Below are 6,989 nucleotides of genomic sequence, written 5' to 3' on the forward strand. Positions count from 1 at the left end.
CCCGCACAATGTGAGTGATCCCCCTCCATGGATGAAAAGCCCCCACACATTGTGAGTGAGCCCCCCTCCATGGATGAGAAGCCCCCGCAAATTGTGAGTGATCACCCCATGGATTAGAAGCCCCCGCACATTGTGAGTGACCCCCTCCATGGATGAGAAGCCCCCGCACATTGTGAGTGACTCCATCCATGGATGAGAAGCCCCCGCACATTGTGAATGACCTCCTCCATGGATGAGAAGCCCCCGCACATTGTGAGTGACTCCATCCATGGATGAGAAGCCCCCGCACATTGTGAATGACCCCCTCCCTGAATAAGAAGCCCAAATACAATGTTAGTGATCCCATCCAAGGAAAAGAAGTCCCCGCACATTGTGAGTGAGCCCCTCCATGGATGAGAAGCCCCCGCACATTGTGAGTGACTCCATCCATGGATGAGAAGCCCCCACACATTGTGAGTGATCCCCCTCCCTGAATAAGAAGCCCAAATACAATGTGAGTGATCCCGTCCATGGATGAGAAGCCCCCGCACATTGTGAGTGAGCCCCTCCATGGATGAAAAGCCCCCGCACATTATGAGTGACTCCATCCATGTATGAGAAGCCCCCACACATTGTGAATGACCCCCTCCATGGATGAGAAGCTCCCGCACATCGTGAGTGATCCCCCTCCATGAATAAGAAGCCCAAATACAATGTGAATGACCCCCTCCATGGATGAGAAGCCCCTGCACATTGTGAGTGACCCCCCTCCATGGATGAGAAGCCCCCGCACATTGAGAGTCATCCCCTCCATGGATGAGAAGCCCCCGCACATTGAGAATGATCCTCTCCATGGATGAGAAGCCTCTTCACATTGTGAGTGACCCCCTCCATGGATGAGAAGCCCCCACACATTGTGAGTGATCCCCTCCATGGATGAGAAGCCCCCGCACATTGTGAGTGATCCCCTCCATGGATGAGAAGCCCCCACACATTGTGAGTGATCCCCCTCCCTGAATAAGAAGCCCAAATACAATGTTAGTGATCCCATCCATGGATAAGAAGCCCCCGCACATTGTGAGTGAGCCCCTCCATGGATGAGAAGCCCCCGCACATTGTGAGTGACTCCATCCATGGATGAGAAGCCCCCACACATTGTGAGTGATCCCCCTCCCTGAATAAGAAGCCCAAATACAATGTTAGTGATCCCATCCATGGATAAGAAGCCCCCGCACATTGTGACTGAGCCCCTCCATGGATGAGAAGCCCCCGCACATTGTGAGTGACTCCATCCATGGATGAGAAGCCCCCACACATTGTGAGTGATCCCCCTCCCTGAATAAGAAGCCCAAATACAATGTGAATGACCGACTCCATGGATGAGAAGCTCCCGCACATTGTGAGTGACTCCATCCATGGATGAGAAGCCCCCACACATTGTGAGTGATCCCCCTCCCTGAATAAGAAGCCCAAATACAATGTGAATGATCCCATCCATGGATGAGAAGCCCCCGCACATTGTGAGTAAGCCCCTCCATGGATGAGAAGCCCGCGCACATTGTGAGTGACTCCATCCATGGATGAGAAGGCCCCACATATTGTGAATGACCTCCTTCATGGATGAGAAGCCCCCGCACATCGTGAGTGATCCCCCTCCATGAATAAGAAGCCCAAATACAATGTGAATGACCCCCTCCATGGATGAAAAGCTCCCACACATTGTGAGTGACTCCATCCATGGATGAGAAGCCCCCACACATTGTGAGTGATCCCCCTCCCTGAATAAGAAGCCCAAATACAATGTTAGTGATCCCATCCATGGATAAGAAGCCTCCACACATTGTGACTGAGCCCCTCCATGGATGAGAAGCCCCCGTACATTGTGAGTGACTCCATCCATGGATGAGAAGCCCCCACACATTGTGAGTGATCCCCCTCCCTGAATAAGAAGCCCAAATACAATGTGAATGACCCCCTCCATGGATGAGAAGCCCCCGCACTTTGTGAGTGACTGCCTCCATGGATGAGAAGCCCCCGCACATTGAGAGTGATCCCCTCCATGGATGAGAAGCCCCCGCACATTGAGAGTGATCCTCTCCTTGGATGAGAAGCCTCCGCACATTGTGAGTGACCCCCTCCATGGATGAGAAGCCCCGCACATTGTGAGTGATCCGCTCCATGGATGAGAAGCTCCCACACATTGAGAATGATCCTCTCCATGGATGAGAAGCCTCTTCACATTGTGAGTGACCCCCTCCATGGATGAGAAGCCCCCACACATTGTGAGTGATCCCCTCCATGGATGAGAAGCCCCCGCACATTGTGAGTGATCCCCTCCATGGATGAGAAGCCCCCACACATTGTGAGTGATCCCCCTCCCTGAATAAGAAGCCCAAATACAATGTTAGTGATCCCATCCATGGATAAGAAGCCCCCGCACATTGTGAGTGAGCCCCTCCATGGATGAGAAGCCCCCGCACATTGTGAGTGACTCCATCCATGGATGAGAAGCCCCCACACATTGTGAGTGATCCCCCTCCCTGAATAAGAAGCCCAAATACAATGTTAGTGATCCCATCCATGGATAAGAAGCCCCCGCACATTGTGACTGAGCCCCTCCATGGATGAGAAGCCCCCGCACATTGTGAGTGACTCCATCCATGGATGAGAAGCCCCCACACATTGTGAGTGATCCCCCTCCCTGAATAAGAAGCCCAAATACAATGTGAATGACCGACTCCATGGATCAGAAGCTCCCGCACATTGTGAGTGACTCCATCCATGGATGAGAAGCCCCCACACATTGTGAGTGATCCCCCTCCCTGAATAAGAAGCCCAAATACAATGTGAATGATCCCATCCATGGATGAGAAGCCCCCGCACATTGTGAGTAAGCCCCTCCATGGATGAGAAGCCCGCGCACATTGTGAGTGACTCCATCCATGGATGAGAAGGCCCCACATATTGTGAATGACCTCCTTCATGGATGAGAAGCCCCCGCACATCGTGAGTGATCCCCCTCCATGAATAAGAAGCCCAAATACAATGTGAATGACCCCCTCCATGGATGAGAAGCTCCCACACATTGTGAGTGACTCCATCCATGGATGAGAAGCCCCCACACATTGTGAGTGATCCCCCTCCCTGAATAAGAAGCCCAAATACAATGTTAGTGATCCCATCCATGGATAAGAAGCCTCCACACATTGTGACTGAGCCCCTCCATGGATGAGAAGCCCCCGTACATTGTGAGTGACTCCATCCATGGATGAGAAGCCCCCACACATTGTGAGTGATCCCCCTCCCTGAATAAGAAGCCCAAATACAATGTGAATGACCCCCTCCATGGATGAGAAGCCCCCGCACTTTGTGAGTGACTGCCTCCATGGATGAGAAGCCCCCGCACATTGAGAGTGATCCCCTCCATGGATGAGAAGCCCCCGCACATTGAGAGTGATCCTCTCCTTGGATGAGAAGCCTCCGCACATTGTGAGTGACCCCCTCCATGGATGAGAAGCCCCGCACATTGTGAGTGATCCGCTCCATGGATGAGAAGCTCCCACACATTGTGAGTGACTCCATCCATGGATGAGAAGCCCCCACACATTGTGAGTGATCCCCCTCCCTGAATAAGAAGCCCAAACACAATGTTAGTGATCCCATCCATGGATAAGAAGCCTCCACACATTGTGACTGAGCCCCTCCATGGATGAGAAGCCCCCGCACATTGTGAGTGACTCCATCCATGGATGAGAAGCCCCCACACATTGTGAGTGATCCCCCTCCCTGAATAAGAAGCCCAAATACAATGTGAATGACCCCCTCCATGGATGAGAAGCCCCCGCACTTTGTGAGTGACTCCATCCATGGATGAGAAGCCCCCACACATTGTGAGTGATCCCCCTCCCTGAATAAGAAGCCCAAATACAATGTGAGTGATCCCATCAATGGATGAGAAGCCTCCGCACATTGTGAGTGAGTCCCTCCATGGATGAGAAGCCCCCGCACATTGTGAGTGACTCCATCCATGGATGAGAAGGCCCAACAAATTGTGAATGACCCCCTTCATGCATGAGAAGCCCCCGCACATCGTGAGTGATCCCCCTTGTCAGACAAAATGTATTTTTGTCCAAGTTTTAAAAATGAGAGATGTCCTAAATTTCCACCCCCCTGTCCATTTGTAAGACATAGGACTCACTGTAGCTTCCCCCAACCCTCAGGAATTTTTATGACGCCATAAAACCTCAGCCCAGAGCAAGTATACTGGTATACCCTGAATCTTTCCCTCCAAAAATCCTATTGTTTAAAAGTTCGTATAGTTAATGTAGAATTTAATAAGGCACATGACTGTCACAAACCCAGGGACCACATTTTTGGAATGCTCACCTTTTTCCGGTTACAATAGTATATCTTGCATGGCTGGGAAACCGCCGGAAACGCGGGAAATGGTTTCTGAGCTTCTGAGCATCATAGAGATTTCATATTTGATATCAATCTTCATGAATAGTAGTGACGGCAAACATGATGTCTCCATCTTGGATGTGGGACCCCCCCACACCAAGATATGAAACATGGAGGATTTTTATGTCTTATGCAGCTGGGTGGGTACACAAAACCGAGCCCCCGTGTGAGGTAAGCGATATGGGTGTCTCCTGGTGTTTTGGCCCCGTACTAAAAACCAGAACGGCCATAAACCAGCAGATTCTTCTCAGGGACGTCAGACGCATGCCCTACACGCTGCGTGGAAGAATCACATCTAATTTCAGGGGAGCCGTCCCCCCCACAGAATCTGAGACCATCACCTTGTGAGGCAGGTTTTGCTATTACTTATCCCTTTTATTTTAATAACTGTTTATGCATACATGTAAATTGTCTCTTTTATAATATCTTGTATATATTTTGTAAACACTGCTCACTTTCGGGAGTAAATCGTTATTATTTACCAGTTTCGTTCTTCTTGTCCTATGTCGAGCAAACACGTTCCTCACCCGCTAATTCACGTTACCTAACGGGTACCCGATCCACCTGTTAAGCGATCGGTGGTGGCAGTATACCAGTATTTATGTGATCTTGTGGTTTGAGGGTGGCTGGTCGAAGGTATATATACGTTCCTGGAAGGAACTGGTGGTATATATACATCCTGACACATCACGTGCCGCAATAGTCGACATAAATTAGAGCAGCTGCGCCCGTGCTTATCCTCGGTCAATACCGTGTCTGACCAGCAGGATAAGGGGGCGCCAGAGAGCTGCAAGGTCTGACCCAAAAGTGGGTGTTGTTTCGTGACACCCCTCCATGAATAAGAAGCTCAAATACAATGTGAATGACCCCCTCCATGGATGAGAAGCCCCCGCACATTGTGAGTGACCCCCTCCATGGATGAGAAGCCCCCGCACATTGAGAGTGATCCCCTCCATGGATGAGAAGCCCCCGCACATTGAGAGTGATCCTCTCCATGGATGAGAAGCCTCCGCACATTGTGAGTGACCCCCTCCATGGATGAGAAGCCCCCACACATTGTGAGTGACCCCCTTCATGGATGAGAAGCCTCCGCACATTGAGAGTGATCCCTCCATGATGAGAAGCCCCCGCACATTGTGAGTGATCCCCTCCATGGATGAGAAGCCTCCCCACATTGTGAGTGATCCCCTCCATGGATGAGAAGCCCCCGCACATTGTGAGTGATCCCCTCCATGAATGAGAAGCCCCCGCACATTGTGAGTGATCCCCTCCATGGATGAGAAGCGCCCCCCCCCCCCGTGCCCCTCCTGCATATGAATGGTCTCAGGAAGATTTACTGCAGGAAGACACAGGACTCACTGTAGTATCACCTTTTCTTCTCTGGACATTAATTCTCTGGAATTAGATATCAATTTACTCATCATTAATCAGAGCTCATATGATATATTATTGGACACATGCCCACTCACAATAAAGGCAGACATAAAACCCATGCTTTTTCCTGCAGCCTCCATAAGGGAAAGCTCAGTACATCAGGATTTTTTATAGTCTCAATTGCGTTTGGTGACAGCTGTATAGATTCCTAGACGCGGGGCGGCTGCAGGACGCCAGTTCTATCATGGACTCTGTGAAGCGATTTAGCTGGATTGGAATGACAATGGATGTGTCATGATCCCGCCACCCGCAGTACCCTAGGGACGCTGTGAATCACAGCTCAGCTGCCCTATGGATAGCAGGGGCGTGTCGGGATGTCAGTGCTGTGACAGCTCAGCTGCCCTATGGATAGCAGGGGCGTGTCGGGATGTCAGTGCTCTGACAGCTCAGCTGCCCTATGGATAGTAGGGCCATGTCGGGATGTCAGTGCTGTGACAGCTCAGCCGCCCTATGGATAGCAGGGGCGTGTCGGGATGTCAGTGCTCTGACAGCTCAGCTGCCCTATGGATAGTAGGGCCATGTCGGGATGTCAATGCTGTGACAGCTCAGCTGCCCTATGGATAGTAGGGCCATGTCGGGATGTCAGTGCTGTGACAGCTCAGCCGCCCTATGGATAGTAGGGCCATGTCGGGATGTCAGTGCTGTGACAGCTCAGCTGCCCTATGGATAGTAGGGCCATGTCGGGATGTCAGTGCTGTGACAGCTCAGCCGCCCTATGGATAGTAGGGCCATGTCGGGATGTCAGTGATCTGACAGCTCAGCTGCCTTATGGATAGCAGGGGCGTGTCGGGATGTCAGTGCTCTGACAGCTCAGCTGCCCTATGGATAGCAGGGGCGTGTCGGGATGTCAGTGCTCTGACAGCTCAGCCGCCCTATGGATAGTAGGGCCATGTCGGGATGTCAATGCTGTGACAGCTCAGCTGCCCTATGGATAGTAGGGCCATGTCGGGATGTCAGTGCTGTGACAGCTCAGCCGCCCTATGGATAGTAGGGCCATGTCGAGATGTCAATGCTGTGACAGCTCAGCTACCCTATGGATAGCAGGGGCGTGTCGGGATGTCAATGCTGTGACAGCTCAGCTGCCCTATGGATAGTAGGGCCATGTCGGGATGTCA

Source organism: Phyllobates terribilis, unplaced genomic scaffold, assembly GCF_046119375.1.
Source record: "Phyllobates terribilis strain yellow unplaced genomic scaffold, ASM4611937v1 Scaffold_8__6_contigs__length_399053987, whole genome shotgun sequence".
In the NCBI taxonomy this organism is placed as follows: domain Eukaryota; kingdom Metazoa; phylum Chordata; class Amphibia; order Anura; family Dendrobatidae; genus Phyllobates; species Phyllobates terribilis.